The sequence below is a fragment of the Pan paniscus genome, chromosome 10, assembly GCF_029289425.2.
Source record: "Pan paniscus chromosome 10, NHGRI_mPanPan1-v2.0_pri, whole genome shotgun sequence".
Classification (NCBI taxonomy): domain Eukaryota; kingdom Metazoa; phylum Chordata; class Mammalia; order Primates; family Hominidae; genus Pan; species Pan paniscus.
The window spans coordinates 10,410,148-10,432,859 of NC_073259.2; the positions used below are offsets into that span (position 1 = coordinate 10,410,148).

Below are 22,712 nucleotides of genomic sequence, written 5' to 3' on the forward strand. Positions count from 1 at the left end.
ATGTATGCAAGGAAGAGCTAGAAGCTGACCAGAATATAAATATATATATTTCACAAGTCACTCTGAATGGGAAAGCAGACCTGAACTCTTTACAGCCTCTCAGTTCATTCCCTTTCCCTACGCAGCACCAAGCAGGAGTCAGGCTCAGGTCCACGGGGCTGGCAATCTGAGTGACATGCCATATCCCTCTGTTTTCCACTCATGCGGCACCATTGCTCCTAGACGGAGAGTGTGTTCAGTCTCCAGAATTAGTTCATTCTCAGGGGGTATCAATGCTTCATATGAATCACCTGCTGTGTTAGATTCTCCCCATTGGGCCTTCAGATGTGTGCAGATGAGTCTGAATTTATGTTGAACCCAGTTTCACATCTCAAGCTGATGTTTTGAGATGGGTCAGATTGGGAAGGGAGCTGGCAAGCTAGGGAGTTCAAACATCATGTGGACCCATGAAGGGTGTTAAAGGTTGCAATAGAACTGCATTAGAATGTGGATAGCATTTTCCAATTTTCACATCACATTTGCTTACACTGGGTCATCCTCTCCCTTTTAAGTCCCTATGATGATCCACCAGCTCTCCAGGGCAATTCTGCCGCCTTGACAATCTCTGGAGTGGATTGGCCCTGGAATGGGATGGCTTAGACCTGAGCTTCCAGGTCTGAAGGTTTGCATCTTCCAGGAGGAGGTGGTTTCAGAAAAGAACTAGGGCTGAGCTAATAGTAACCTGTGCAGGGTGGAAAAGCCCTGGGTTAAGTCTCATCAGTAGAAAATTCCTTTTGTCTCTTTATGTCTCAAATGCAAGTGTCTTACTTGGCTACTAGTTTATTTATCTGGTCATAGTGTGGGGGACTTGCAAAGTCAGAGCTGTTAACTGGGCGCTAGAAGCCTTCAAAACCTGTCTTTACCAGTGTTGGAGGATGAGAGTGGATGGCACTGAATTATTTCCTGAGATTTTCTGGTCTGAAGAAATTTCCACTAAGGGCTGAAGAATTCAGAAAGATGCATGGGCAGATACTTACTTACAGCCCAAGATATTTATGTGAATAATAATGATGATGATGATCTGAGGTTGATAATAATAAAGATAAGATGATGAAACTAGTATCAGCAAATGTTTTTTATATGCTAACTCTTTACTGGGCATTGGGCTGAGTCCTTGACATGCAATAACTCATTTAATCCTTACATTAACCCCAGGAGGTAGGTTCTTCTAGTATTTGCATTTTGCACATAAGAGAACTGAGGTTCAGAGAAGTTAAGTAGCTTGCCTGAGGTCACATAACAGGTAAGTGCTGAAGCTGAGCCTCACATGCAGGAAGTCTGCTTCCAGAGCCCCAGGGATGAAGCAATACCTTCTAGCACGTTTTTAGTTCCTGGTTACCTCTCATGCATTCCAGATCTGTAATCCAGGTAATGCCCTCAACTCTCCCCGAAGAAAAAGTTAATGTGCTCTTACCCAATGAAGGGGACACAAATAGTGTGCAGGCAATAATTAGAGTTGCCTGGATAGCATATATGGAAAACAGCCACAAGAGGAGATGGTGCACAAAAGAGTGGAAGGAAAAGAAACTAGACAGGTGGGTTGGCTGAGGAAATGAAGGAGGTTAGGGTTTAACTGTATTCTGGAGGCATGAGGGAACTATTAGAGGTTTTGGAGCAGGGAAATGATGAGATCAGATCAAGCTTGTATTTAGTGACTTAAGATCTGGAGGGTGTGATTTTATGATTCTATCTGTATTCCTTCATGTCATAGCAGCAGGAAGGCCCTCTCTTCCACGCACTTCTGAGGCTGTGCAGCCTGTGAGGTGGAAAGCAATGGAGCATCCTCCCATGGAGAAGGAAGTTGAGGCTCGCTTATGGGTTCCATGCCATTCTGGCTTCCTAGAGCACTTGGAGATGAGGAAATACACCTGTGCAAGCAGTGGTGTGTTGGTGAATGCTTAGCGACTGACCCTCTGGTGGAAAAAAGCCCTGACTAGAAGCATTTGCAAATTCCTGTGGTAAATTACTCCCACTGAGGCTAATTTCAAGCTACAATATGATGTCCACTGGGTTGCAGAACTCCTGAACATTTAACAATGAGTTCCAGCAAATCAGCATGAGCTGGCTCCAGCACCTCTGCGTGCAGTCTAGTGGCATCGCCGGGCGTGTATTCACGCAGACCTGGAGGGAGCTTGCAGACAGCTGATGAGAAAGGCAAGGTAACTTGCCCAGGCCACAGCTGACTTGGAGACGCAGGAATTGAATGAGGGGTAGGAGCCGGCATCTTGGTTCCCAGGCCGTGTGTTTATGCAGGCTCTGTTTAGGAAGGCAAAATTTGATCTTTGCCTGGTCCGCCTTCAGAAGAGAAGGGATAGCAACATTTTTCCTCTGGTTCCTAAGAAATATGTGTCAGCCACAACCTCCTACCCGAACTAGAAAAACAATGTCTTGGAATATTTTTAATAGTGAGTATAAATCCCATACAGTGATGGATGAAGTGTGAAGATTCAAGTCCAGAGTGTCTGCTAGAAGATTACAAATCATTTTTCATTTTGCATGGTGCTTCTATTCATTGGCTCATCCACTCAGCCATTTATTCAATCATTCAACAGACATAAATTGGGAGCCCCGACATGGAGATGATTAGCAACAGAAGAGAAGGACCACCAGTCAGGTACTGATGAGAGAGCAAGGCCAGTTGGTGGAGGGAGAGTGTCAGAGATCAGAGGTCAGAGGCAGGAGCAGACCGTTGATGATGAGTCTTCGCATGCGAGAAAAAAGTTACAAAGTCAGCAGTAACTGGAGTTTCAAGAACCAACAGGTGAGAAGCTCAGGACCAGCAGGTGGCTGGGGAGTACTGAGCACCAGTGAACAGAGAACGTTGCTCTAAGCAGACTTGTTCCAGTCACTGGGCACTTACACCCTTAAAAAAATAAATGAATTTATTTATTTTTTTGAGACAGGGTCTCACTCTGTCACCCAGGCTGGAGTGCAGTGGGGTACCATCTTGGTTCAGTGCAGCCTTTGTTTCTTAGGCTCCAGTGATCCTCCCACCTCAGCCTCCTAAGTAGCCTGCAATCCCAGCACTTTGGAAGGCCAAAGTGGGTGGCTCACTTGAGGTCAGTTGTGTACCACCACAACTGGCTAATTTTTGTATTTTCGGTAGAGACAGGGTTTCACCATGTTGGCCAGTCTGGTCTCGAACTCCTGAGCTCAAGAGATCCACCAGTATCGGCCTCCCAAAGTGCTGGGATTACAGGTGTGAGCCACTGTGCCCAGCCTACACACTTTTTATTGGGACAAGAGACAGCATCAGGTAGGGGATTGCACAAAGGTGGAACAGGTAAAAGGAAAGGAATGAACGCTTGTAGAGAGACCCTGGCATCCACAGGCACTGTATGAGACTTGTTTTTTCAAGTCTTATCAGCAAAGGGAGACTTTCGTGAGCTAGGTGGTATTATTATTTACTCGAGAAAACTGATGCTCAGAAAGTTTAAGTGACTTGCCTATGGTCGCACAGCTAGTAAGTGGCAGAACCAAGGGGAATGAAATAAGCAGCGGAATACAGATTCAGCCAAATTGGCAGCTGAGCCAGTTAGGTGTCTCCCCGCATATGAGGGCTCTTTGGCTATTGGTGGGCTGGAGTGACTAGGGGCAGACAGGGCTGGAAGAAGGACAGCGATATTTTCATTCTCTCCAGGCCACTAGGAGCAAGGTGTTCACTGTCCTGTCCATGTGTCCTCCCTGGAGGAAGGGATCTGAGTGTTTACACAAGGGCACATTTCTGGTACGCTGAGGAGGGCCAAACTGTAAACGGAGATCATGCCCCCAGCTCGGCAGATGCCTGAGAGTGAGGCGCTCGCTGACATGCTGATGGAGAACAGGGACTTCTTGTTTACCCGGCTCACCATCTGGACTCGTGAAGCAACGTCCAAGGAAGTGGCTGTAACTAAAAGCTCAGAGCTACTTCCCTGGCTCCCTCCATGCTTGCGCTACTGCCTGTCCAGGTGCAGAGTGGCTGGTAGGGGAGGGAGGGCAGGGGCTCAGAACAGGGGCAGCGTGGGGATACTGCCATGGGGTCTAGGCAGGGTGGATGGTAACTGCGAATGTCTGGAGGTGAGAGGTTGAGCACATTCTCTCCGAGGACTTTTATGAGTGAATGGACTTCTTTCAGAAGAGAAATTTAGATCAGACAAGTGGGAGCCCTTTCTCGTTAAAGAGTTGGAAAACACTGCAATGTGTTAAGCAGACCATTCAGTGAAGGGCTTTTGTTAAAAAAAATTTATTTTAGGTTGGCGGGTACATGTGCATGTGTGTTACATGGATATATCACGTAACAATGAGGTTTTGGCTTCTAGTACGTATACCCTTCACCCAAATAGTGAACATTGTACCTAGTAGGTAATTTTTCAAACTTCACCCCCATCCCAACCTTCCCATTTTGATAGTCCCCAGTGTCTCTTATTTCCATCTTAATTTCCATATGTACCCAATTGTTTAGCTTCCACTTATAAGTGAGAACATGCAGTATTTGATTTTCTGTTTCTGAGTTATTTCCCTTAGGATAATGGCCTCTAGCTACATCTATGTTGTTGCAAAGGACTTGATTGTATTCTTTTTACGGCTGCATAGTATTCCACAGTGTATATGTACCATGTTTTCTTTATCTAATCCACCGTCGATGGACATTTAGGTGGATTCCATGACTTTGCTATTGGGAATAGTGCTGAGATAAACATACAAGTGCAGATGTCTTTCTGATAAAATGTGTCTTTTTGATTTCTTTTCCTTTGGGATTGCTGTGTCAAATGGGGTTCTATTTTTGGTTCTTTGAGAAATCTCCATACTGTTTTCCATAGGGTTTGAACTAATCTACATTCCCATCAACAGTGTATAAGTTCCTGGATTGCTTTTGGGATTGGTGGAGAGAGACGGCTGGGAGCAGCGCCTCTGCCTGGTTGGGAGGAGTAACTGATGAGGGTAACTCTTTCCCAGTCTAGACCATGCAGTTTGGGAGACATCAACTCATTCCACTTGAAAGAGCTGAGGAAACTGGGGAGGGTTTGAATCGTTGCATCCTTTGTGGGGACGTGTGTGTGAAAGTAGGTCACTCGTTCTCTTGCCCTATGCCATTCCTGCCCTTTAAGGAGCACAGTGATCTGGAGAGTCCAGAATTGTGAGCAATCCTCAAATTGTTTCTGTTTGGCATTAGGATGCCCCCTTTAATTGCTTTGGTTCAGGCTAATTTGAAAAATTGCTTTCATTTTGTATTGGTCAGGATAGAGTTGCACCAAATGATCCCAAAATCTCAATGGCTTCACTTGATAAATTGTACCTCTCACTCACATCACAACTGCATGTGAGTTGGTAAAAGAAGGAGGGCATGGGGGAGGCTATGTTCTAGTAGTCATTCAGGGATCCAGGCCCTACCATTCCCCAGCGCCATGGTTCTCCACTGCTTGTGGCTGGGAGGTAGGGGAGGGAGGGAGGAAGAGAGTAGGATTTTTCAGAAGATTTTTAGGCACTAGCTCTAGAAGTGACATAAACTATTCATGACTATATTCCACTGACCAGAATCAGTTATATGGCCCCATCTACTGCAAGAAAGATTAGAAATGAAGTGCCCAGGAGGAAAAGGACCCTGGGTTTGGTGAACTCACAGCAGTGTCTCTGGCCCACGTGTCCTGAGTTTTCTGGGAGCACAATGCATATTCGTATTAGGGGAATGGGTTGTAAGGTCCTCTATGATTTCCCTCACAGACACAGGCTGAAATAAGCACTGTGTGGATAAGTCATAGCTGTTTTAAAAGGGCCATGATGCATTCTCCTGGGGAAGCAGGACTCTCCACTCTGTGTTGTGGAGACACCTGGTACTGATGTCAGCTCTGTCCTTGTCATTGGGAAAAGGTTGTGAATCTGGGACTTCATATGAATTAAGCCTTTGCAGGGTAGCCCCACTGTGGTTCATTTATAGTTCATTCAACTGAATGACTCAGGCATCAGATTGGGGGACTTTTAGGACCTGAGCTCAAGAACTTTAAGAGGTTTTGCTGGCTTCCCGGGACCATTGCATTGGATTGTATTTGTAAGATAATAGGTCTAAGATCCCTGTAGACTCTAGGTTCCAATCCCCTCATATCCACAGGACTTCCAGGCCTGTCCAACATGGATTTTCTAGCATTTCTACCTAACTCTACGTAGGGAAGCTCATAGATGTGAAGGAAAAATCCCTTTGACTATCTGCAACTTATGGATGGGACGATCACTGTCTCGGTTCACCAGGACAGCCCTGGTTTATGCTTACTGTTCAGGCATAATGATTTACGGTGCCTGCTTTTGCTATTGAAAATGTACTGGTTTGGACAATAAGTTATGCAGTCACCCTTCTGAGAAGAGACTCGTGACCTAGGCTGTATCCTGACTCTGTGATCAGATGCATCCTTGCAAGCAGCCTGCACACAGAGCCTGATGATGCCACCATGATGCTGGAGTTGGGCCTGCATTCCCAATACCCTTGTCATTGTCACCCTGTGACTTCTAGTTTCTGCGGGATCTTGGTCTCTTTTCTTTCAGACCTCAGAATCACAGGCCTGTGCTCAAACAGTATTCACTGAGCAGACAATAAAACAAAAGCCCAACATGCTTAGGAGTTTACTAAAGCATGGATTATTAGCTCTAGTTTACAGGACTGTAAATATTTAGGACCATGAAGATAAGTGATATTTCCAAAGTCAGACGAAGCCCAGACTCTAGTTCTAACCCAGACATCCTGATTCTAGGTGGCTTTTTTCCCCCCATGCCAGATATAATGTCTCAGATGCCCCTTACCTAATGGGAGGTCCAAGTTCATACCAGGCAAAATTCTACAGGAGGACCAAAAACCAAACGAATAACTAAAAAGGATCTGTGGTATGGTTAATTTATATATATTATTATAACTTTCTGGATCCTCCCTCTGAGTAATTCATCTTTGTCTCCAAAAAGCCTTGTTTGCTTGGAGAAATGTACATAGGCTCTAAGCCACATGTGTTCCTGACTCTGTAAGTGAAAGGCCCATAGAGCACTTCTCTGAAGGTAAGGATGACATTTCTGCTCCATGAAGGAAGTGCGAAATATAAACTCTTAATTTGTTGAATATCAACATCAAATAGAGTGCAGGATTAGTACCATTTGGAGTGGGAAGAACATGCAGTAGTATGTAATCTGGTAGTGATGAATGTTGCCGCCAAACCCACATATTAACCAAATTGAGCTCTCCAAATTTCCGCACCTGTTTTGGTTATGGTTTTATGTTTAGTTTGGATGGACTATTTATAAACCTGGTTTGGAACTGCAAGTGTGATCTTTGGATCTCTTAGACTGTGCTTTCAGCAACCTGGAGCCTTCTCTGCACAGAGTTTCTAGGAAACAAACAAAAAGGATGGACCAGAGAAGCAAAGGACATCTATTATAGATCTTGCAGTCCATCGCTCGATGTTCCTCTAGTCCTCCTTCCTGATTTCTTTGGGGCCTTGGGGATATCATTCAAAGCTTATTTCATGAAAACACAGACTCTTTGGAACTGGAAGGGACTTTGGAGACTATTCAGCAATTACCAAACGTGATATATTGTATCACTGATGGTATACTAGGAGATTCCAGGAGCTACATAAACTTCAAACATGTATACAGTAAGTCCTCACTTACCGTCATTGTCATCGGTAGGTTCCTGGAAACTGCACCTTTAAGGATAATTGATATAAACAAGACTGAAGCTCCTACAGTATATTTCTGGTTTCAAAAGAATCAACAAATTTCTAAGTAAAGACTCAAACACTTCTAATATTAAACATTGAAATAAATGTGAGCTAGTCATATAATTAACAAAGATTAATAAAAACAAGTAAGATAGTTACTTACCCAGTTATTCCAGCTATGTATCACAGGTCGCCAGAGCTTTCAAGAGCTCAGGGTGCCAGGCAGGACCAGCCCCGTGCAGGGCACATTCACACATGCAGTCATGCTGGGACCATGTGGACACACCAGTTCACCTAACAGGTACAGCTTTGGGATGTGGGAGGAAACTGGAGTGCCCAGAGCAAACCCATGCAGACATGGGGAGAACATTCAGACTCCACACAGACTTCCTTTCTGGGAAGTATTTTTTTTTTCTCATCAACTTTATAGGGAAGCAACATAGAATGAAATGACATTATTTGGGGACCTGCTGTATTACTTGGGTGTTTAATTAAATGTAGCTTAGAAAGAATATACAACTACAGCATCAAAGCCATTAGTCTACAAATGGTATTGATTAAGACAAGGCAAGTAGTAAGTAAAACAAATTCAATCTGAAGAGAAATGATGGTGACATTAAGGTTGGCACGTGGGTATGTAAAAAAAATGTCAAAGTGATGCCACATGAATGCATTTTGGAAAATTCTGATTTGGTGTACTTCTCTTGTTTACAGATGAAGAAATTGAGGACCCAATAGAAAAAAGTAGATCCAGGGCTCGAACCATGGTGCCCACCCCTCCCTACACACACACCACCTTCCTAGGCATGCTTTCTGGGGACCATTGCCCCCTAGGACCCACAGCTAGAAACTAACGTCCAGTCAGCATTCCCCAACCCTCGCTGGTAGGGCTCCTCCTGGAGAGTTGAGTCACTGCTCCCTCCTACCATCGAAGGCACTCCCCATCTTCATTCCACCAGACACACATTTCCTGTCCTATGGAATATGGCTTATGTTTTCCTTTTGTGGATCCACGACAGGAAGGTAGGACCTTGCCTGTAGACTCAGGACCCTTAATGTTGTCTGGATGTTTTAGAAAAAGCCAAGCAAAGATTTCTGTCTGCTCATTGAATGAAGAGCAATGTGCAGAGACCAAACGCACAAGCAGATCATCAGCTTCAGCAGGGGTTGGGGTCAGGCCCCTCATTGCTAGAGATCGTCTGCCTCAATCTCCAGCACTGTGATCACCAATTGAGACCTGGGAGAAAATCTCTCAAGCATCTTCTGGAAGAAGGCGCTCGATCAACCACACTTACACTGGTTCCCTGGGGCTGAGACCTTTTCTCTCTGTTCCGAGGAGCACCCTCCCCACCTACATGAAACTATAAATATCAGTAGGCAGAAGCACTGCATGTGCTTAAGCTTTAGAGCCAGGATCTCTCTTGGCCATCAAACACTAGCTGTGCATGGACTTGCAGGCTGGCGGGTGTCTGCAACACTCACGCTGTAAAATCCCCCATCTCCGGGTGCAGACTGGGGGCTCTAACAGCTTTCATGAATATCAAAAATTCTCTTAAAGCTTCCAGTTTCAATCTGGATATTTGGATATATGTGTGATGTGGCCACACTAGCATTACAGAACCCAAGACCTTGGTGGAGGAGAATGAACGAGAAAAAGAACCGCCTAATGTGATGGAAAGAAGAGTAACGACAACAGAGCAAGGCTGAAAATGAAGGGGTGGAAAATGCATGCCGAGCAAATACGAACTAAGAGAAATCCAGGATGGCCATATGAATACTAGCCAGAAAAGATCTGAGAGGAAGACAGTTTTGGAGATAAAGAGTCATTCTTTAATTACTAAAGGAGTAATTCATGAATAATATATAATAATTCTGGGCTGAACTATACCTAACAATTCAAACTAAAACTATATAATGCAACTATTGCCAGCATTATAAGGAGGAGTTGGCAAATACATTTAAACATACCTTTCTAAAAACTAATAGATCAAGAAGGCAAAAAATAATAACATAGAGAAGATTTGAACAACATGGTTAGCAACCTTTGCCCAATGTAAGTGTGTAGCATCTGGCACTCCAAAATTAGAGAGTTCGGTCTTTTCAATCAAACCATGGAACAATAGCCAAATTTACTAGAATTTTTAGTTCCGTTAAATTGACTTTTTTCAAAAAGGTTCCAGATGTTTTAAATCACTACTTTCTTTCAGGTAGCAGGTGTGAATTGATTGACTTTTGTCTTTTAATTGACTACTTGTCATTTTATAAGGAATACCACCCATGAACTATTAAGTTTGATGTGATAGTTATTATATTTATATCCAAGACATATTTTATTATGTAATAAGTAGTACACATTTAAAAGAAGTGCTCCTCAGAATTTCCTTTTATTTTACCAGTCATATATATATAAAATATGTAAAAATGCCGAGATTAATGAAATAAGAGTCCAACTCAAGAAGTTATAAAAGAACAATGAGTAATCTAATGGAAGTAGAAAGAGAAAATAATAAAGATAAGAGTAAAATGAACAAAACAAGAAAATATAGAAAGAAATGACTAAAAAAGTTGGTTATTTGAAATAAGCAACAAAATAGGCAATCCTTAAGCAATATTGATGAAATAAAAGAGTACATAAATACAAAATCATAGAAGTGATAACTGAAAATTAATTCCATGTACAGTATAGATTTTAACACTATGAGATAACTATAATTAAATATGTGACAATACATTTGAAAATCTAGGCAAAATATTAATATCACTTATCAAGACTGAGTAAATAAAACAATAGATCACACTAGTAGATCTAAAACTATTAAAGTGCATCAGTAGTTAAAAAGTTACCTATGAAACAAGTAAGAAGCAAAACACCATACTCAGATAGTTTTACATTGAATTCTACCAAAGCTGCAATGAAGAAATAATTCATATCCTATATAAATCTCCTCAGAGAACAAACAGGGAGAACTGTGCACCCTTGATATCAAAATCAGCTAAGTTATAAGATGGGCAAATTATAGACTAATTTCACTTATAAATAGATGCAAATGGCCTGAATAAAATATTCTCAAGCCAAATCCATCAATGTATTAAAAAATACATTGTGACTGAGTTGAATTTATCCTAGGATTTTTTTTTTTTTGAGACGGGGTCTCCAGCCCAGGCTGGAGTGCAGTGATGCGATCTCGGTTCACTGCAAGCTCCACCTCCCGGGTTCATGCCATTCTCCTGCCTCAGCCTCCTGAGTAGCTGGGACTACAGGCGCCCACCACCACGCCAGGCTAATTTTTTGTATTTTTAGTAGAGACGGGGATTCACAGTGGTCTCGATCTCCTGACCTCGTGATCCGCCCGCTTCGGCCTCCCAAAATGCTGAGATTACATATCCTAGGAATTTAAGAATAGTTTATTGAAAGCATTACCAATGTAATTGACAACATTAGAGTAATAAGCTATTACCATCTCAGAGATATAGAAACAGTATTTTAAAAATTCAACACTCATTCTTGATTAAAAAAAAAACCTTAGCAAACTAAGAATAGAACAGAATTTCTTTAACTTGATAGAGAGTGGCCACCAAAAATTCACAGCAAAATCTTACTTAAAGGTCTGATTTAATAAGCATTATCTTGAAAGTTAGAAACAAGACAAGGATGCCTGCTATTGCCACTTCTATTAAAAGTGATGTTTACACAAGGAAAGGAAAGAAGGAAAGGAAGAAAGAAAGAAAGAAAGAAAGAAAGGAAGAAAGGAAGGAAGGAAGGAAATAAGGAAGGAAGGAAGAAGGTTTGGAAGGGAAGAACAAGTTTCTCACTATTACAGATGAGATAACTGCCAGTATAGAAGATAAAAATAATCTGTAGGCCAACAATTATAAATAATAAGTATTCATCGAGGTTATTGGATATAAGAGCAGTACACAAACCAATAGTATTTATATCTAATCAACAACAACAAATGGTGAATATGATTTAGTAAATGAAATACTATAGAGCAGATGAAAGAAATGAATGAGATCAGCCTGTATCAACAGTGATACATCTCAATTACCAAAACACACTGAGTTTAGAAAAGCAAGTTGCAAACTGATATGTACAGCATGATACCATAAATACAGCAAATGCATAAAGACATGCTTAGGAATGATAGAAACCTTTCACGGTAGTGGTATGTCTGGGGACAGACGGAAAGACATGGAAGGCAGAGATTCTGCAGAATTCTTAGTGTTCTTCGGAGAGGAGGTTTGAAGTGAATATCATAAAATGTTTGATTTTAGTGTCTATTGTATTATTTCATTACATTTTTACATATTTTTAACATTCCATTATTAAATCTTAAAAAGGAAAAAAATCTCTAGTGGCAAAACTTAAGGCATGGCTCCAAGCAGGTGTGGGGAACCTTCATCAGCAGGCCTGGGGCAGCTCACTTCCTGGAAGGAGCAGGGCTATGTGGAAGACATCACTTGGACTTCCTGGCCACATCTGCCACATGATATGAGCAGAATGAGCTTACCTGAATTGCAGCAGAACGCTTCCCCATACCATCCCCCATTCCAAACTCCCACCCCACTGGGGCTCCTGTCTAACAGGGGAAGCTACCGCACTCTGTATTCTGTAGCCAGAGGATATTGTGAATCTGTTTTAGACTAAGGTAGGTGCTGTAAAACATAGCCCAAGGCAACCAATTATGGGATTGAGTCCACTAAGAAAAGAGAGCAGAAAAATTTTACAGAGGGAAAATTGGGGTAAAACACAAAGAAAGGTATTTTATATCCATGGTTTCATTTTCGTGTTATCAGTCTCGGACTGAAAGGGATAATGTTGTAAAACCTAGCTTAGCAGGTGGGAAGGAAGGAGTGATTTGAAGCTATGTATTCTCTTACTTGTAAATATCCCTTGAAATGTCCTTCCCATAATAAAATACAACCACAAGAAGATAAATGAGCTGGTGTCTTGTGGGCGGTGCACCACGTCTCCTAGAAGGAAGAACAGTGTAAAGAAAACGCGAGTGTTGCAGTCACGGCAGTCCAACCCGGGAGCACACGTTCCTCCTTCTCCAGATTCTTGATATGTTTTGTTCATTTGGGGAGCTTTTTCTTTTTTCTTGCAAGGTGATTAATTTTACTCTTTTTTTGCTTTGTTGGAATATCATGCTGTAAATGATGATAGTTTGATGCTATCTTAGTCTTTCTTATGAGTGGAGGAAAGGTCCACAAGTCATCTGATCCAGCCACATGTCCCCATGGCCATCCCCAACACTAGGGCATGGAGACAGATACATTTTCTTTGTAACAACCAGATGAAGAAAGAACATCACTAACTAAACACCCATTCCAGGTATGAAAAATCTTTCCTCTCTGAAACATTTTTCCTTCTGTCTAACCTGATTTCTTTACACTGTAGCCTTGTGGGTTCCAAAATGAAATTGAATGGAAGGGAAAATTTACGGACAGTCAGTCTGTAATGCACAAGCCTGATATCATGAAGAAGAATTGCTTTGAAGCCTGAAATAACTTGATTATGGAAATAGAGGAGAGTACCAATACTAAATAGATTACCTCCAGAGTATCGTGTATGTGTGGATCTGTGCAAGACACTTCGAAATGGGTACTCAAAATGAAAGTGTGCAGAAGAGAGCAACCATAAAAGACAGACATTGATGGAAACTGTGCAATAAGATGCATTGCTGATAAATTGGAATGATTTGACCCAGAGAAGAGGAGACTCAAAGAGATATGAAACTTATTAATAGGATTGATGGTTGGCTTGCCCAGATGGCAGGTAGGACTGCCAAGTTACTAGTAGAGTGGCTGAAGAGGAAGGAGAAGGATCAGCAGGACATAAACACCCTCTCATATTTAGCTCCCTGGAGTCTGGCCTTGAGGGTGACCCTGGGCCATGCAATCGGCAAACCTGCTCTGTGTATCAATCAGTGGAGCTTCTCATTTGTTGAGTACAATTCTTCTTCCTGCCTCTACTGGTGATCTTTTCTGAATGTCATCTAATACATTGTCCTAGACTACTGGGAGAGGAGGGAATGGGGTGGAGGTCAGAGCAGTGCATTATAGTGGGTAAGAAATTGAGGTCCAGTTGGAGACATGCTTGGATCTCATCCTTGCTTCTGCCTGCGCACCTGAGTCTGAATGATTCTGGGCACTGCCTGAGCATCAAAAGATGGATATAATACCAGTGTAGGACCTAGTGACTTTGAAACCTTATCTAGCTCTAGGTTTTATTTTGTCTTTTTCCACTATTCTACCCTGGGACTTTTTGCACTCTGAATTCCTACAACTCCAGATAGATCCTTCACTTTGAAAATTCTCTGATCCATCCTTCAGATGGGCAATAGCAATGCCTCACTAGTCCGGATCAAAGCATAGATTTTTCTCCTGAGTATTTCCACAAAACAGTGAGCACTAGTATACACTGTTAGAGTGCTAGAATATAGGCCTATGGGACTGTGAGCCCCTTTAGGACACAGCAGACATCCTGAATGTCTTTATCCCCAAAGCTAAGTACTTGGTCTAGCACATAAGTGTTCAGTAAATGTCTTATAATAGTGAATGAAGAAGTAGACGTTATTGGTTTAAAATGCTCTATGTTGTGCCCAAAAGACATTTTTTTTTCTGGGGATATTTCCAGTGCAGTAACTTGTGTATAGACAAGATAACTACTTTAGTGCTAGGAGCTTTCTATATGTGTTCATGGATTCATCGTTGGCCCTTAATTGTGTGTTCAAATTTTAAGTCCTCTTTACTTTGGCATAGAGACAATTTCTAGGGAAGCAGGTAAATAAATACTCAGTAAGCAGTAATGCTAGGGGCTTTCATAGTGGTTTCATGGTATATTAACCACATCTTTTATTTTCTGTATCCTGATGCTTTGACATCTGGGGCCTTGCAGACCCTGGAGGGACTGTCCCTTCCAAGGTCAGCCAATTTTTTGAGATAATAAAGAATTCACCCACAAGCATGCCTGTCAAATGCAAACCAGCCAAGCCAGAGTCCATATCCCCAGCCACCTCCTTTACTGGGCTCTCACACTGCAGCCTACTATCCATCTGCCCTAGTCGCCCCACGGCCATGACCAGGCAAATAGGGAGAGGCATTGCACCCAGAGCCCTCTGAAATTATTCAAACTAGCCAGTCCTAAACCTTCTCACCCTACTACACCCGTTCTTTCTTTCAGAAACCATAGTCATGTCGACTGCCACAGTTACTTCGTCTCCCTCTGCCTGCTGACCAGTGCCGGGGCTCCTCATTTGGCCCCTTGTGGCCTGGTGTGCCCAATTCTTTTGGGCTCTGTCAAGATGTCAGACCACCTTTTCAGTGGTAGTTGTCTCTTGATCTGTTGGCTTTACCATATCCAAATCATAATAAAAACCCATGAACTTGCATGTACCCATGCTGTACCCATGTCCCATGAACTACCAAGTTCCAAAGCTGCTTCCACATTTTCAGGTATCTTTTCAGCAACACCCCACTCTCAGTACCAATTTACTGTATTAGTCCATTTTCACACTACTGATAAAGACATACCCGAGACTGGGCACTTTACAAAAGAAAGATGTTTAATTGGACTTGCAGTTCCATGTGGCTGGGGAGGACTCGCAATCACAGTGGAAGGCAAGGAGGAGCAAATCACATCTTACATGTATAGTGGCAGGCAAAGAGAGAGCTTGCACAGACAAATTCCCATTTTAAAACCATCAGATCTCATGATACCCATTCACTATCACAAGAACAGCATGGGAAAGACCTGCCCCCATGATTCAATCATCTCCCACTGGGTGCCTCCCACAACATGTGAAAATTATGGAAGCTACAAGATGAGATTTGGGTGGGGACGCAGAACCAAACCATATCACCGCCTAAGGTCGCACAGTGAGAAAGCGGTGGAGTCCAGGACTCCACCCCCAGCATTCTGATTCTAAAGTTCATGCACCAGGTCAGTGTTCCTCTAACTGATCTACATATGACTCATGGAGGGATCTTTTTAAAATGCAGATTCTGATGTGAAAGGCCTGGAGTGGGGCTCCCAGGGAATGCTGGTGCTGCTTGTCTGCAGACCACACTTCACACAATGAGGTTCTCCACTATTGTGGAGAGACTGTTGGCATTGCCTGTGAGCTGCAGTCCTTTACTCTGCCTTTCAAAGAATGTGCCATTTGGGTGTCCTTCACTGCTTATTTCCAAACTTCAGCAATTCTCCAGCTGTTGTGTGAAAGCACAGTAGCCTCTGGGGATGATGTTGAGTGGGGAGGAGAAATGAATCTCATCTTTGCTCATGTAATTGGCAGCGATGGGGAAAAGATGAGAAGAAATGAAGGGGGACAACGTTTGAACAAATAAAGTAGAGGGTAGAGGATCCTTTATTCCAATAGAGACCGAACTATTTCTCTATTTTGGCAAATGAAACTTCAGTAAAATGAATTTCCACCAGAGTATATTTGAGCCCCACTTGTTTTGATGGAAGATCTAATTAAAGACCAGTAGCAGGAAAACATGGAGAAAAAAACTATCCTCAAAACAAATTCACTGCTGATCTGTACAGAGAGAAGATACTTCTCTGCTCTCTTGCAATGGGCAAGGTGCTTTGTCAACAGGCAAATAATTCTTAATGTGGATCAATGATTTGCAAAATATCTTTTCCCTTGTGCATCATTCTGTGCTACTTCACAAGTAATTAGAAGTACAGGTTATATTTTATTTCCTCTCCTAAAAGAAATTTTAAAAAGTGGGTATAACAAATGGGAAATCCATGGCTTCCATTGCAAGGCAAAAGATATATAGCTTTGTGTTTCAATGATATGAGGTAATTCATAGCTATACTTCAACTTCCTTAAGGAAAGCACTATGACATGATAATAGCTGGAGTGATCACAAAAGTTGTATTGCTGAAGTGACCATCTTGATAACTCTGGGATGGCAATATCATCAGGACTCCCTTGGCCCCCTTCACAGAGCAAATGGCCACAGCTCCTTCTTCCTGTTTCAGCTGGGGAAAACTATTCACAGCAAACTTAGAGACCTTTCTCTTTCTCTCTTTTCTAAGGGTCTGGAGAAATTTGTTTATTTATTCGGTAAAAATTAATGAGTACCACCTTTTATGTACCAAGCACCAAGGTATGTTTATTTTACCTTATATCTAATGATATTCATGTAATAATTACTACTACATACCTGCTCTGAGAATAAATTAAAAATATATCAAATGCTCAGGCTTTTTGTTTGTTTTTGTTATTTATTGACATTTTCCTGCTAAAACCGAGTGATAGCATAACATTGCAGCCTTCACTTTACATTCAACTTTCTTAGCAAAGTCATAAAAATGTTTTACAAAAATAATAAAAGGTTTTATTAATTTTCCCAAGAGCCTCTCTTAAGTTTTTGACAATTGTATCTTTCTGCTTTTAATTATCACCTTTTTACCATCCTTGTAGAGTATGTTTTTCTATTGTTAGCTGGTCTTATACTGTATTTATCAACGGTCAGTGCGTATTTCTGAAGGTCAGGTCTTTTCACTTCAGTTTAATCATAGGCTTTACTTTAAAAAAAACCTTCAACTATGATCAAAATCTCTGGCTCTTTCCACTTTTCCTGACTCCTTGCTGTACCCATGTCCCCGCTAGGCCACATTCTAGGGCTCCTTACTGCCACTTGGAAGGGCTTCCATCTGCCACTACTTCTGCCACATCCTTGAGAGCCTACGTGAGTATTTCACTCTAACAACCTGGAAATATGGATGTTGAACTCAGCAACTCTTTTAAGCCAAATAGTAGGTTCTAAATAAATACTTGGTTGATGTGTAAAACCACAATACTCAGCAACTCATTGCAGTGAAGAGTGTGTCTCTCCCATCTGTAGCCCAATCTATCTCACCTCTAATTAAATTCAATATTAATTTTCATCCTGATTCTGCCACTATGAACTATAAATGTTGCTTAGGTTACTTAACTCTACCAAGCTTGAGCTTATTCATTCCCCTGCAAAGCAGAAGCAATAACATCCAGAAATTAGACAAGATAGTACATGTGCCTGGCACGTGGAAATTTCTTAGCCCATCCTAATTATCCTGTGATCTAATTTCCTAGGTCTTCTCTTTTTTTTTTTTTCCTCCTGGGAATATGGTTCATTGCATGTGAAATAGCTTTGCAAATAAAATATTGCAGAAATGTTGTTGCTCATATTACGTGATGTTTATGGTACAATTTCTCCCTTTAACATACATTTTCTAATATAATATTAAATAGAATGATGGCCGAGTTCCCTGAGCCTCTGATTGTCTGTCTTTAAAATGGAATGTTACAAATATGGAATGCTATAAATATTCAGGGAAGTCACATTTGTTAAGTGTCCTACACAATATTTGATACACAAAAGGGGCTCAATAAATGATAGCTGTTACTTTTATTTTATAATCACTCCCATATCTTTGTGCACTTCACCAGTTAGTCTCTCCAGTTCATGGTTTTCTGTACTCCTCACCCTCCCCTTTCAGTAAAAAGTTTGATCAAGGAGTGAGGAAACCCGTAATGTTGAGATGCACTGGATATACTTGGGATCCTCACAATGAGTCGTAACACAAGGGCTGAAAAAAAGTCTATAGTTTGCTGGGTCCAGCATGTAAAGTGGATGGTTATTTTATGTAACTAGTCATTGATTCGCGGTCCTCTAATGTTTATAGGTACCATTTCCTTTCCCCAGTATAACAAACAAGCAAACAATAAACTTGTTGATCTGTGAATGCTCCTATTCTCTGAGGTCTCCCATTGAGAAAGATTTGTAGCTAAGCCTCCATGCTATTCATTCCTTGCCGGTGGAATGCTGTAACACAACCTTATATGGTCTTATATGTAAATAGGGCAGTTTTTATTATGTCCAATTTTCAATAAGCCCAGCAGGTCTTGTTATAAAAGAACAGGAGGGAAGGCTCAGCATTGAAGCTCAGATGCCGGTCAGCATCTTGGGCTTTGCACCCCAGTGGTTAGAACACGTGCTCAGGGCCCTGCCAGATGTGCTCTCTGGCAGCTGTTTCTGCCATCTCTATTTGTGAGTGAAGCTGCAAGCCTCTGAGAGTCAAACCTGAGCAGAAAAGGTGGAGGGAGGAGAAAAGCACCTTTAGCTTAAATGTGGTTGTCCTCTCCTTTCAATCCTTAGCTGACACCTTAGACAGCTGCTGCACTGGGCTTCTGTGCATACACACAGAACTGGAACTCAGCCACCAACCAGTTAGGACCAGCAGATCCTCACCATGTGCCAAGGCAAGCCCCGAGACTTGTGAAATGGTGCAGAGAAAGGAGACCTATCACAAGAAGTTACAGATATTGATACAGCTTATTTGGAGCAAGTGACTGTCACAGCACTTTGTAACTTGCACCTGTGTAAGGTCATCTCTAGTCCATTCTTATTTTGCTGCTTAAGGAACCTTCCAAAAGTGCATCCTTGTATTTGAACACTCCATATTCAAATAGCTTCCATGAATCTAGATGGCTTCTCAAATAAAGTCTAAATTCTGAAGCCCAACATTTGACAATCCATTGCAAATCCACATGTCTAGGTTTATCTTGGATTACTCTCCATGAGAAACCCTTACACTTCAGCCAAACTAAACTGCATGGCACTCAGGGGCTTGCACGACACCCCCTTCCCTAAACCCAGACATTTGTTCACAGTGTTCCTTCTGCACACATTGTCTTTTCGTCTCCTCCTTCCAAACTGCGTGTCTCAGACGCATTTGCCTCTCATTGTCCAGCTCACAGGCCACCCCCTTCATGACACCATCTCTGAGCTCCCCAGCTGGAATTTATTTCTTCCTTCCTTAAACTTCCCTAGCACCTTTCAGGGCCTTGTACTGGTGTGATTGGTGAAATCTTTCTTCCCAAACTATATTTTAAATCTTTGAGAGCATAGTTCTATATCCTATCTTGTGCCTAGATTAGTGAATTACATTTAATAAAACACCATAAATATTAAACCAGTGATTACATACTCTACTCTGTACTTTTCAATTGGCTTTAACATCAATGGTTATTTACATATAAATTGGGCAGTTTTTATCGTCTCCATTTTACAATGGGTGAAACTGAGATTCAGAGAGTTTAAGGAACCCACCTAAGGCTACACAGATCAATGATCCTAGAGTTAGGAAAACAACATGAAAGGACTCCTTGTCTTAGTCCTTTTACTCAATCCCAAGGTGAAAATAGTTTCACCTGTCATCCTCAGTGCAGGGCTCTGCTGGGGAATGGAGTGGTCTGAATTGCTCGGTGAAGCAAGGAGTGGATTCACAGGGAACAGAGAAGTGGATGTTCCAGGAAGGAGATAGTGACAAAGGCGGACATGAATATATTGTGGTTCACAGGTGAAAAATATTTTCAGTATGCCCATGGCCCAGCCTACGGCCTGGCAGAAAGCAGGTACTGAATATGTGTTAACTAAAGACATAAAGGAAGGGAAGAAGAAAGGGAAGTGGGGAGGACAGTTTGGAGGAGGAACATTGCATCTAGATTAATGAAGGAGCACAGAAATTACCAGCCCAGTGCTGGAAAACATGCTTGGTCGTCAGTGAAGCTTTATTGCACAGGAGGACAAGTGCTCTCTGGCTGAGAGGAAGGTGTGTGCTCCATTCAGCACTGCAGAGGGACAGAGTTCCCTAGGCCATCGCCATTATTGTTGGCATCTGTGTCCCATGTGAGTATCAGTGGTGAATGTCTGATTTTGATAGGTGAGAGATCCCAGTGGTGGGGCCCACTAGAACCTACTCTGCCCGTTACTAAGCCACTCTCCCCAACCCATTTCCTTGAAGATCCTGATGGCTCTTGAACATAGTAACGCATGTTAACGTGGGGAAGAAAAACATAGACTAGAAAGCAACAGACTTGTGTGGCTTTAGGCAAGTCAGTTCTCGTCATGTCTCTTGGCCTTAGTTGTTTCCCAAATGTCAGATAGGAATAATAAGATCTGCCTTAACCTCACGGATCACGAGGCTGCAATGAGACAGACCGGAAGTACGTTGAAAGTACGAAGCGACGCATAGCATTGGAAACAAGAGTGGATTTCTGCCTTAGAAAAAATAATTGGAATGCTCATTCTCCAAGTCTGACATTTTGATTTTACCTTGCAACCTGACCTGAGAAGTAAACCACAGCCCAGTGGGAGGGGCTTTGCGCATAACCCACCCTCTAGATTTAGGACAGCACAGAAGACTCCCACAGCCTCAAAGGTCTTTCCTGGAGCACTAACTGGGAACCACCCGGTGAGGTCTCAGGTCCAGCCCTCCATGCAGACATGGCCTGACCTACCTTGCTGACCATTTTTCGTTCGTTCCTTATGAAATAACCAAGACGGCAATAACTCAGCTCTTTATCTTTTTACTTCAATGAAACTGGAGTTGCTATACGCACTTAACCTAAAGAGTCCATATGGTGTGACAAACGGCAGAGCAAAGAAACCCCATGTGTTCTTCCTCTTTGCTTTCTTTCCCTTGCTCATGCCAGCTTCCCAGTAAAACGCAATCCCTAAAATTGTTGATTTGCATCAGCATTGCAATTCATAATCACTAATATTAGTATATCTTCTACCCCAGTGGCTCTTCATCCCTCAGGAACACCCTGGCCACAAGTCTAAAAGCACGCACTGCAGTCTGTGAAATTCTTACCCGGCTGTTATTTCGGAGCTCTTGGAAGCAGCATGCTCAGATGGCTGACGGCATCGGAATGGGAAATACCTGCTCCAGAGGGGGCCAGTCAAACAATCTCGGTTGGTTTTATTGCTGCCACATCCAGGAATCAGGTGCCTGGAAAAAATATGCTGACGGGATCAGACTGAGGAAGCTGCAATGCCATCTGGGGTCAGGAAAAGATTTTTGTCCAAGTGCCAACTGCGGGGGCTGAGGCAGTGTGGTGCTCCGCTGGCACAGAGTCTGAAATAGCCCAGGAGGTGCTGGGGAAGCAGGCAGGAAAGCTGCCCAGAATGTTACCAGGGGAGGACGGGGGACTTCGGTGAGGGTGGGGGAAGATACCGAAGGCTTGAGCCTTCTACGCTGGACATTTTAGAAAAGGTTCCGTTTGGGAAAATTTGAAACATACGCAGAAGTAGAGATGTAGCATAAGAAGTCCTCAGGCACTCACTGCTGAACTTCAACACCTACCAACCCAAAGCCAATCTCATTTCGTTCTCATCCATATTGTCTTTTGTTTCCCAACCCCCAACCTCACTGGGTTTTTATGGAGGCCAATCTTAGATATCATATTATTGCGTCCATGAATGTTTCTTATTTTTTTTTTGTTTTTTTGAGACGGAGTCTCGCTCTGTCGCCCAGGCTGGAGTGCAGTGGCGCGATCTCGGCTCACTACAAACTCCGCCTCCCGGGTTCACGCCATTCTCCTGCCTCCGCCTCCCGAGTAGCTGGGACTACAGGCACCCGCCACCACGCCCGGCTATTTTTTTTTTGTTTTTGTTTTGTATTTTTAGTAGAGACGGGGTTTCACCGGGTTAGCCAGGATGGTCTAGATCTCGTGACCTCGTGATCCACCCGCCTTGGCCTCCCAAAGTGCTGGGATTACATGTGTGAGCCACCGCGCCCAGCTGCATCCATGAATATTTCTGCAAGCATCTCTAAAAATGAAAACCTTAGCTATCATACCATTATCATATGTAAAAATTTACAATCATTCTACGCTATTAAAAAATTCAGTATTCAAATTTCCCAAATTGTTCCCTAATAGCACTTGAAATTTTGATCAACCTGAGCTAGAATTAAAGCTAATAATTAAAAAGAGAAAATGAGAGACAGAAGGCAAAAATAATAAGGGAAAGAAAGAGGGAGAAATTAATGAACATGTATTTGTTGGATGTCTATAATATACCAGGCCTTGTACTGGGTTCTAGGGCACTGTGACCTCATTTTAGGAGATAAGAAAACCAAAAGGCAGACAGGTTAAGTCATTTCTCCAAAGTCAGTTCACTTGTAAGTCTTGAAGATGTAATTCCAGTTCA

The 22,712-nt window shown here is 42.4% G+C and overlaps 1 long non-coding RNA gene across 1 annotated transcript in view; it reads right to left on the minus strand.

The window, feature by feature from the left end:
- Window positions 1–22,426, minus strand: part of LOC117975354 (uncharacterized) — a 43,553-nt gene extending 21,127 nt beyond the window's left edge. Inside the window, exon 1 of the long non-coding RNA XR_004665576.3 lies at window positions 21,373–22,426. This is a non-coding gene — a long non-coding RNA (uncharacterized LOC117975354). The remainder of the gene's footprint in view (window positions 1–21,372) is intronic.
- Window positions 22,427–22,712: the final 286 nt, after the last annotated feature.